Source organism: Ovis aries, chromosome 24, assembly GCF_016772045.2.
Source record: "Ovis aries strain OAR_USU_Benz2616 breed Rambouillet chromosome 24, ARS-UI_Ramb_v3.0, whole genome shotgun sequence".
In the NCBI taxonomy this organism is placed as follows: Eukaryota; Metazoa; Chordata; class Mammalia; order Artiodactyla; family Bovidae; genus Ovis; species Ovis aries.
This window is the reverse complement of record NC_056077.1, coordinates 42,592,897-42,604,018: the sequence shown is the minus strand read 5'-3', so window position 1 is coordinate 42,604,018 and position 11,122 is coordinate 42,592,897. Positions and strand designations below refer to the sequence as shown.

General features: G+C 39.1%; 1 pseudogene; it reads right to left on the bottom strand.

Annotated features, from left to right (window-relative positions):
- Window positions 1–543: 543 nt before the first annotated feature.
- On the bottom strand, window positions 544–2,523 carry LOC114110047 (heterogeneous nuclear ribonucleoprotein K-like; annotated as a pseudogene).
- Window positions 2,524–11,122: the final 8,599 nt, after the last annotated feature.

The window sequence follows — 11,122 nt, the reverse complement described above, 5'->3', positions numbered from 1 at the left end:
AAGTATATATATATATATATATATATATATTTTACAAAGTTTAACTAATAGACACTACCAAGCTGACAGTTTAAGTCTATATGTGAGAAATCATCTAATAAAAAATAATCAGAATTTATTTAGCATCAGTCACTTCCATAACCAAGTATTATTCTGATTGATAAAACTTGTCATTAAGCTTCTGGTATAAACTTATACCACTATTCCATCGGTTGTGTTGCTCCCCACCTTGGTTCTTCAGAATCACGAACAGAAAATTGTTGCAAAGTAGGGGCAAGCATTTGCAAAAACAAACAAAAATCCCCAGCTTATTATAAGCATGAATGTGTGGTGGAATTTCCTCCCAAGCAATGGACTTCAAATCATTAAGAATCACCAGAACTGAGTATTGTCAAGATATTTTGCCTAAGTCCAAGAAGAGATGCCATTTATTTATATCCAACAGAGGACTGAAAATTAAACTTAGTGTTCCGTTCGGGGGTAGGTTGGAGGGAATTCAGCCATTTGAAAAATGACCATCTTAAAAAAAATGACCACCAAAAATAGGTTCACTAAATTTATTTTAAAAATCATAAAACGTTTCTTACAAAAGAGCGTTACATTCTGCACACTGCTCTGAATAGATGCCAGGGACATATGGACTACTGTTACTTTTCCTCCCTGTCCCACCACCCCAAATGTTACAGTGACCACAAAGCAAAGTGTTCACAATAATTACATGGGGGACTTCTTTAAACCACCAACAATGAACAAAAATTAAAATTCACTCACTCTGCTGCTGTTTCAAAATTTCAATGTTAGTTTTTGCACACCCTCCCCACCCCTACCCTGTTTGTAAGGAACTAAAACATTACATCTGGTGAACAGCAAAGATTTCACTACACCTCAAATGCAGAACACCTATGAAGCAGAGGAATGTTGGCTTTTTAAACAGAAGCAGATAAAAAAAAAGATGCAGGACTCCTTCAGTTCTTCACTAGTCTTAGAAAAACTTTCCAGAATACTGCTTCACACTGTTCTGCAGCAAATACTGTGCATTCTGTATCTGGTCCTGTGTTCCTGTAATGGTAATGATCCGATCTTCGGATCCTTCTAAAGGCTCATCAATTTTGATCGAAGCTCCTGACTCATGACGGATTTGTTTAATCCGCTGACCACCTTTGCCAATAATAGATCCAGCCAAATCTTTGGGAATAGTTACTTGTGTAGTAATAATAGGTCCACCAAGATCACCATATGAGCCACGACCCCTGCATAGGAATAATCATATCCAGAGCCACCCTGTGGTTCATAAGCCATCTGCCACTCTGATGGGCTCCATGTATCTATTGCAGAATCCCAGGTTTCATCAGCACTGAAACCAACCATGCCATCATAACGGTCTCCAGGTCTTCCTCTTCTGTCATAGGCCATTAGATCTCCTCCTCTAGGTGGTGGTGGTGGTGGAAGAGGAAGATTCCGAGCTCTACTACCTCCCGGCCACCTCGTCCGGGAGGGGGTGGAGGAGGTCCTCGACGAGGGCTCATATCATCATAATCTCTTCTGGAGGGAGGCATGGGACGCCCACCCCGACCAGGCGGCATTCTGTCAAAACCACCTCTTCCCCGCATGGGAAATCCCACAGGACGTCCACGGCGGTCATCAAACATCATTGTAAAACCACCATAATCATAGGTTTCATCATAAAAATTGGGATCATAAGGCTGAGCGCGTCCTTTGATGGGAGACTCTGATATAAGATCAAGGATGATCTTTATGCACTCTACCACCCTATCAGGTTTTCCTCCGATAAGAACGACTCTGTCAGTAGATTGAGGACAACATTCCTGGAAAAGCTTGATTGTTGTCTGAGTGTTCTCTCGAAGTTCTTTGATTTTAGCACCTTTGACTCCAATAATTCCTCCTGCCAGACTCTGATGAATCAACAGTCTCAACTCGCAGTCAAAGTCGCTTCCTTTATAGTGTTGGTAATTTAAGCATTCCACAGCATCAGATTCGAGCGGGAGCTGGCTGGTTGCAGTGGGTGATGGCAACTGCAGGCCCTCTTCCAAGGTAGGGATGATTTTCTTCAGAATTTCTCCAATCGTTTCAATATCAGCACTGATACTCAATATGCGCTCGGGGCCACTGCTGTCTGGGACTGAAACACTGGCATTGTAGTCTGTCCGGAGAGCCTTAATATTCTTGCCTCCTTTTCCAATCACTGCCCCAGCATTCTTGCTCTGAAGCAGAATGCGTAATTCAACCATCTCATCAGTGTTTCTAGATCTTTTAAAAGCTTGTTCCTCTTCCATATCTTCAGCAGGGGGTTTACCAAATTCGCCATTGGTTTTGGTGTTGGGAAAGGTTTCCTCTGGCTGTTCAGTTTCCATTTTCTTGTATTCAAGGGACACACCAATCAGTTATTAAATATATCCTTCCAGGGCAGAACTGAAGTGTTCTGGGCGGGACCAACTGACACCCTAGTGCTGTAGTAGCCCGGCAAGGGTACCGTCCCTATGCCGCCGCGCCGCCTCAGCCGGTCACAGCTAGACCAAAGGTCTGTTTTCAAACTGGAGTGTGTACTCTTTTTTTCTTTACCCCTTGGAGTAGCTCTGGGTGCTGAAAACTGTAGTAAAAAAGTGGTATGTTTCTAAAGATCATTTATGTTACTTTGTGGAAAATAGTTTAAAACATTAATTATATTAAGATGAATTTCAATCTGCTATGGAAACAGTAAAAAAATTATTTTACATTTTAAAAATACTATAAGAGACTTCAAAGAAATTTTAAAATTAAGTCAGACACTGACTCTCCTCTGTTTTGGGAAATTCTTGTACAAAAAATTAAGATAAGCATAGCTACAGGGCCTAATAATAATAAGTTATGAGCCCCTTCTTGGTTACTAAATTATGCTCTGATACTCTGAGTTATCCTGAATAGAAATAAACATTTCCCAAATTGAAAAAGTTTGCATTTGACTACTCAGATGAGTAGTGATGGCACCCCACTCCAGTACTCTTGCCTGGAAAATCCCATGGATGGAGGAGCCTGGTGGGCTGCAGTCCATGGGGTCGCAAAGAGTCGGAGGTGACTGAGAGACTTCAATTTCACTTTTCATTTTCGTACATTGGAGAAGGAAATGGTAACCCATTCCAGTGTTCTTGCCTGGAGAATCCCAGGGATGGGGGAGCCTGGTGGGCTGCGGTCTGTGGGGTCGCATAGAGTTGGACACGACTGAAGCGACTTAGCAGCAGCAGCAGCACTCAGATGAGTAGACTTAGAAACCCTAAAGTATCCTGCTTTATCTAACGTAAATAACCCAGGCAAGGTAGTAGATTATCATAACACAGAGGTCTTGAGCTAACAGCACTATTCACATTGATTACTCCAAATCCAAATCCAAGGGTCTTTATTTTTTTTTTTTGTTACTTTTTTTTTATTTTTAAATTTTAAAATCTTTAATTCTTACATGCATTCCCAAACATGAACCCCCCCCACCTCCCTCCCATAACATCTTTCTGGTCATCCCCATTCACCAGCCCCAAGCATGCTGCATCCTGCGTCAGACATAGACTGGCGATTCAATTCACATGATAGTATACATGTTAGAATGTCATTCTCCCAAATCATCCCACCTCTCCTCTCCTCTGAGTCCAAAAGTCCGTTATACACATCTGTGTCTCTTTCCCTGTCTTGCATACAGGGTCGTCATTGCCATCTTCCTAAATTCCATATATATGTGTTAGTATACTGTATTGGTGTTTTTCTTTCTGGCTTACTTCACTCTGTATAATCGGCTCCAGTTTCATCCATCTCATCAGAACTGATTCAAATGAATTCTTTTAACGGCTGAGTAATACTCCATTGTGTATATGTACCACAGCTTTCTTATCCATTCATCTGCTGATGGACATCTAGGTTGTTTCCATGTCCTGGCTATTATAAACAGTGCTGCGATGAACATTGGGGTACATGTGTCTCTTTCAATTCTGGTTTCTCAGTGTGTATGCCCAGAAGTGGGATTGCTGGGTCATAAGGTAGTTCTATTTGCAATTTTTAAGGAATCTCACACTGTTCTCCATAGTGGCTGTACTAGTTTGCATTCCCACCAACAGTGTAGGAGGGTTCCTTTCTCCACACCCTCTCCAGCATTTATTGCTTGCAGATTTTTGGATCGCATCCATTCTGACTGGTGTGAAGTGGTACCTCATTGTGGTTTTGATTTGCATTTCTCTAATAATGAGTGATGTTGAGCATCTTTTCATGTGTTTGTTAGCCATCCGTATGTCTTCTTTGGAGAAATGTCTATTTAGTTCTTTGGCCCATTTTTTGATTGGGTCGTTTATTTTCTGAGTTGAGCTGCAGAAGTTGCTTGTATATTTTTGAGATTAGTTGTTTGTCAGTTGCTTCATTTGCTATTATTTTCTCCCATTCAGAAGGCTGTCTTTTCACCTTGCTTATATTTTCCTTTGTTGTGCAGAAGCTTTTAATTTTAATTAGATCCCATTTGTTTATTTTTGCTTTTATTTCCAGCATTCTGGGAGGTGGATCATAGAGGATCCTGCTGTGATTTATGTCTGAGAGTGTTTTGCCTATGTTCTCCTCTAGGAGTTTTATAGTTTCTGATCTTACATTTAGATCTTTAATCCATTTTGAGTTTATTTTGTGTGCGGTGTTAGAAAGTGATCTAGTTTCATTCTTTTACAAGTGGTTGACCAGTTTTCCCAGCACCACTTGTTAAAGAGATTGTCTTTACTCCATTGTATATTCTTGCCTCCTTTGTCAAAGATAAGGTGTCCATATGTGTGTGGATTTATCTCTGGGCTTTCTATTTTGTTCCATTGATCTATATGTCTGTCTTTGTGCCAGTACCATACTGTCTTGATGACTGTGGCTTTGTAGTAGAGCCTGAAGTCAGGCAAGTTGATTCCTCCAGTTCCATTCTTCTTTCTCAAGATTGCTTTGGCTATTCGAGGTTTTTGTATTTCCATACAAATCTTGAAATTATTTGTTCTAGTTCTGTGAAAATGTGCCTGGTAGCTTGATAGGGATTGCATTGAATTTGTAAATTGCTTTGGGTAGTATACTCATTTTCACTATATTGATTCTTCCAATCCATGAACATGGTATATTTCTCCATCTATTAGTGTCCTCTTTGATTTCTTTCATCAGTGTTTTATAGTTTTCTATATATAGGTCTTTAGTTTCTTTAGGTAGATATATTCCTAAGTATTTTATTCTTTTCGTTGCAATGGTGAATGGAATTGTTTCCTTAATTTCTTTTCTACTTTCTCATTATTCGTGTATAGGAATGAAAGGGATTTCTGTGTGTTGAGCTAACACCTATCCTACTCAAACTCTTCCAGAAATTGCAGAGGAAGGTAAACTTCCAAACTCATTCTATGAGGCCACCATCACCCTAATACCAAAACCTGACAAAGATGTCACAAAAAAGAAAACTACAGGCCAATATCTCTGATGAACATAGATGCAAAATCCTCAACAAAATTCTAGCAATCAGAATCCAACAACACATTAAAAAGATCATACACCATGACCAAGTGGGCTTTATCCCAGGGATGCAAGGATTCTTCAATATCCGCAAATCAATCAATGTAATTCACCACATTAACAAATTGAAAATAAAAACCATATGATTATCTCAATAGATGCAGAGAAGGCCTTTGACAAAATTCAACATCCATTTATGATAAAAACTCTCCAGAAAGCAGGAATAGAAGGAACATATCTCAACATAATAAAAGCTATCTATGACAAACCCACAGCAAACATTATCCTCAATGGTGAAAAATTGAAAGCATTTCCCTAAAGTCAGGAACAAGACAAGGGTGTCCACTTTCACCGCTACTATTCAACATAGTTCTGGAAGTTTTGGCCACAGCAATCAGAGCAGAAAAAGAAATAAAAGGTATCCAAATTGGAAAAGAAGAAGTAAAACTCTCACTGTTTGCAGATGACATGATCCTCTACATGGAAAACCCTAAAGACTCCACCAGAAAATTACTAGAGCTAATCAATGAATATAGTAAAGTTGCAGGATATAAAATCCAAGGGTCTTTATTACCAGCTAACTCAGACAGACAGTACAGGGAAAGAGAAAGGGTGTCATTAAGTAGTGTTGACATTTTTAATCCTTATAGTACATATAATTTTCTAGTATCATTTTGTTTCAATGTGTGTGTGTGCTTAGTCACTCAGTTATGTCTACTCTGTGATCCTATGGACGATAGCCCACAGGCTCCTCTGTCCATGGGGATTCTGCAGGCAAGAATACTGGAATGAGTTGCCATGCCCTCCTCCAGGGGATCTTCCCAACCCAGGGATGGAACCCAGGTCTCCCTCACTGCAGGCAGATTCTTTACTGCCCGAGCCACTGGGGGAACCTAAGAATACTGGAGTGGGTAGCCCATCCTTTATCCAGGGGGTCTTCCTGATCCAGGAATCAAACCCAGGTCTTCTACATTGCAGGCAGATTCTTTACCAGCTGAGCTACCAGGAAAGCCCATTTCACTGTACACAGTACAGTATAAACAACAAAAAAATTACTGGAATGTCTAAAAGGAAATGATAATGATATATGAAACAGACAATACATTTAGATTTCTTGCAAAGGTAGTAGGCACTCTCGGTTTATCTCTTTTTTGTAGCTTCTGCTATTATATTCTGAGTACATTAATAAAGAACAGGGAACAACAAACATTTTATCAAATGCTTGCAAATATTAAAAAATAAAAATTTAAAAACTATTCAGTTTGCTAAATTCTTAGGTAAAGATAAAAGTAGTTCTTTTGTTATTGAAATACATTTAGAGCAAGTCAGTCCCTCAGAAAATTAATATTAATTTCCTTTTTCTAAATATTAGGACTTTCTTAATCCCATCAAAAGGAAATGCATTTTAAACCTTCTTAAATTTAATAGGGTTATTATTTTGCATTGTAAGCAACTCATGTAAGTAATCTTCAGCCTGACAGCCTGGCACCATTAGAGACTGGTTAAATCAAATATTTCCGTGACCTATAATTTCAAGAGCAGAAGAATTCTAGTTCTGATTTACAAAGCTTTTCTGTATCTTGTCTTCCAGGTAATTTTCAACTCAGAAAACTAATGTCGGGTCCTGTCAAGTGTTCTTTTTCTTATACAATCTCTCAGAATTAATATGTATCCTCTGAACTAGAATCTGCTATTAAAGTGCTTTCTTCTTATTCCAAAGCATTATGTGGATTTTTCTGCTCTTAACCATTGGCGTTTAGGGGGATGTATAGTCACGTGACATACCAATCCTTTCATATCTCCTCCTCTTTTCCTCTGAAGCTGCAAAGGAATGTGAAATGATACACAGCTTACATCTGCTCTCCATGCCTGCCTACCTCTCAGCTTCACAGACCACAGACCTTTGTTCTTCCTCCTAATCTAGGAGCATTGGGCTTATAGCATTCTCTCTCACACATTTGTCATTCTGTTTCTTTCACTTTGATATTTCCATTTTCCTTCCACACTTGAAAGTTACTCACTTATACCTTGGATGACGCTAGTCAAAGTAATGTTAAAGAAAACTAAATGAGATTTTCTCCCTGTAAAATATGTGGAAAGTGTTAACTCGACTTAAGGATGAGACCATTTAACTTTCTTGTTTTATGGTCTCCATTTTGAGCCCTGGATGAAGTAGATAAATTTCTGGCTTATTAGAACACATTGCATTGTCTTGTGTGTGCTTTTCAGATGTATATATATATATTTTTAACCGCATGCCCTGGGGTAGCTGTGATCCAAAAGCGAGAAAGTCATTTGGAGTCAAAAGTGCTGTTTTAGACTCTGGCATCACCCTGTATTCAGTGAGATTTTTCTAAGCTTTTATTTCTCTTTTATGAAGGTGGCTTTTCTTCTTTTACTGAAATTGCTTCAGTGGAAGTTACTGGTACCCTCTACAAAGTGAATGGCTTCACCATTAACCTGACCGACATTGACAATGGATGTTGTTGCTCACGTTAAGAGTATCTCCAACTTCCATTTTCCTGTTCTCCTGCTTTTAATCTTTATGATTTTCTTTTGGATTCTTTTTTGTCTTCTACCACTTAGCATAGGACTTTCTCAAGGTTTCATTCTTACCTTTATTTTTTTTCTTTACGTTTTTTCCTTGACTGTCTGATCTACATTCACCATTTCAACTTGTCTTTACATAGTGTTTACCTAAATTGATATCATCATTCTTTAAGGCCCTTCTAATGATATTTCTCACAGCTTGAGACATATTTCTCCACTGACATTATACTGGCATCTTAAGGTAAGAATTCTTTAAAATAACTTATTTCCTAGTATCTTTTTTTTTTTTTTAAAGAATCCATTCTTGCCTAATGTTGCATTAGTTTTTATAATGTAACTTCCCTTCTTCAAAGTTCCTAGTGATTTCACAATGCCTTCTTGCTTTCCCTTAACATGAGCTGGAGTTTCTTCCTCCTTTAATTCTGTTGGGTTGGCCAAAATGTCCGTTCAGGTTTTCCATACAATGTTATTAATTTGATTTTGGGAGGGGGGTCAGACGAACATGACTGACTAACACTTTCATTTTTCACTTTCACTTAATTAATTAAAGCTGCATAGGGCCTTCTTGTCTTATTTTGTTATTCCTTCCTCTTCACAGGAAGTTTCACCAGTTGAAAGAGAAACCCTTGTGTGGCCATTCATATGAGTCCTTATTTAGAGAACAAATGCTTATGCTACCTTTGCATGGTCAGGATAGTACAGCTGTTTAACGTCACTGGACAGGCAGTGCTGCTAATACTAGTTATGTTAGAGGTGATGTTTTTGGTAAATAGGTAGGATTTATGCTTACTGACCTGCCTTTACTTTTTAAAATCTTTCCTTCGGTGCATGCCCGTGTCAGGTTAACATTAAACTTAATAGTTTAATGTTGTGTGTGTTAGTTGCTCAGTCGAGTCTGACTGTTTTCAACCCCATGGACTGTAGTTCACCAGGCTCCTCTGTCCATGGAATTCTCCAGACAATACTGGAGTGACTGCCGTTCCCTTCTCCAGGGGATCTTCCCAACACATGGATTGAAGCCAGGTCTCCTGCATTGCAAGTAGTTTCTTTACCATCTGAGCAACCAAGGAAGCCCTAATTTAATGTTAATTTAGATCTATTTGCTGTCAGCTAGGGACTTCCCTGGTGACTCAGACAAAACAAATCTCCTTGTAATGCAGGAGACCCAGGTTCAATGCATGGCTCAGGAAAATCCCCTGGAGAAGGAAACAGCAAGACACTTCAATATTCTTGCCTGGAGAATTCCATGGACAGTGGAATTCCTGGTGGGCTACATACAGTTCTTGGGGTCACAAAGAGTGGGACATAACTGAGCGACTGACACTTCACTTCACTGATGTAGGCTTACGCAGGGAGAAACATTTCTTGTTACTTACATTGACATTACTGCTTCTGTTGTTTAATAGATTCAGTTCAGTTCAGTTCAGTTGTTCAGTCGTGTCTGGCTGTTTGCAACCCCATGAACTGCAGCATGCCAGGCCTCCCTGTCCATCACCAACTCCTGGAGTTCACTCAAACTCACGTCTATTGAGTCAGTGATGCCATCCAGCCATCTCATCCTCAGTCGTCCCCTTCTCCTCCTGCCCCCAACCCCTCCCAGCATCAGAGTCTTTTCCAATGAGTGGACTCTTTGCATGAGGTGGCCAAAGTACTGGAGTCTTTCCAAAGAACACCCGAGACTGATTTCCTTTAGGATGGACTGGTTGGATCTCCTTGCAGTCCAAGGGACTCTCAAGAGTCTTCTCCAACACCACAGTTCAAAAGCATCAATTCTTTGGCGCTCAGCTTTCTTCACAGTCCAACTCTCACATCCATACATGGCCACTGGAAAAACCATAGCCTTGACTAGACAGATCTTTGTTGGTGAAGTAATGTCTCTGCTTTTTAATATGCTATCTAGGTTGGTCATAACTTTCCTTCCAAGGAGTAAGTATCTTAATTTCATGGCTGCAATCACCATTTGCACTGATTTTGGAGCCCCCCAAAATAAAGATTTAATAGATTAGTCCAGTATAAAACTAGGAGTTGATTTATTTCTTGTTGCTAACAAGGTAAGTATATTTTTGCAGTTGAACATTTTCTTAATTGGTGGCTGCTTTTAAGGTAGTCAGGTTGTACTCATTTCTGAAAAGCTGTTCTTATTAGACTAACATTTAAAAATCCATTAAAATTTATAATTTTTGTGTATTTTTAAAAGTTGAACTAAGATTCTTTTCTTGTCCCAGCTATTACCAGGCTCATTAGTTTTCTGCCTCTACTTAAAATCTTCTTTGTCACATAGTCAAGCTTGTTCTAATAAACTTTTCATTAGTAACTGGCCTGGTTTCAGGATGTTTAACTTAAGATTTAAACTTAAGTTCTCTTTGTTAAATGTTTACTAGTTAAATTATGCAAAAGGTAAAAGGGATTAACCTTACTTTTTATCACTTTTAATGCTTCTTTCATCATTCACTTCCAGTACTTGCTCTGTAATGCCAAGAGTTATTTTAAATTTCTGTCTCCTATACTTTAAATATTGCATGAATGATTTACCTGATTTGCTTGCCATAGTTAAATCTGTGGGAAGTTTGGGCTAAATTTTAGGGATTGCCTGGTGGCTCAGACAGTAAAGCGTCTGTCCACAATGTGGGAGACCTGGGTTCGATCCCTGGGTTGGGCAGATCTCCTGGAGAAGGAAATGGCAACCTACTCCAGTACTCTTGCCTAGAAAATTCCATGGATGGAGGAGCCTGGTGGGCTACAGTCCATGGGGTCACAAAAAGCCGGACGGGACGGAGCGAATACACTTTCACTTCACTTTGGGCTAAATTTAACTCAAAGTACTCATAAATTATGAAATCTCCTGGGTGTAAACTGGGTGCTTTTGTTTAAAGTATACTTTGATTTATTCAGCCACACTTTCCATTATGCTTACCTTGTTACTACTTCTCTCCTCTAATATAGTCAGTACTTGCTAATAGGTTATAGAGGGTTGTGGTGATATTTAAATGAGTCACATACATGGGTATACATTAATGAACTTCATAATATCAATTTCTGTGTATATAATGACAATTTATTTTTTCTTGTTAATTCTTAA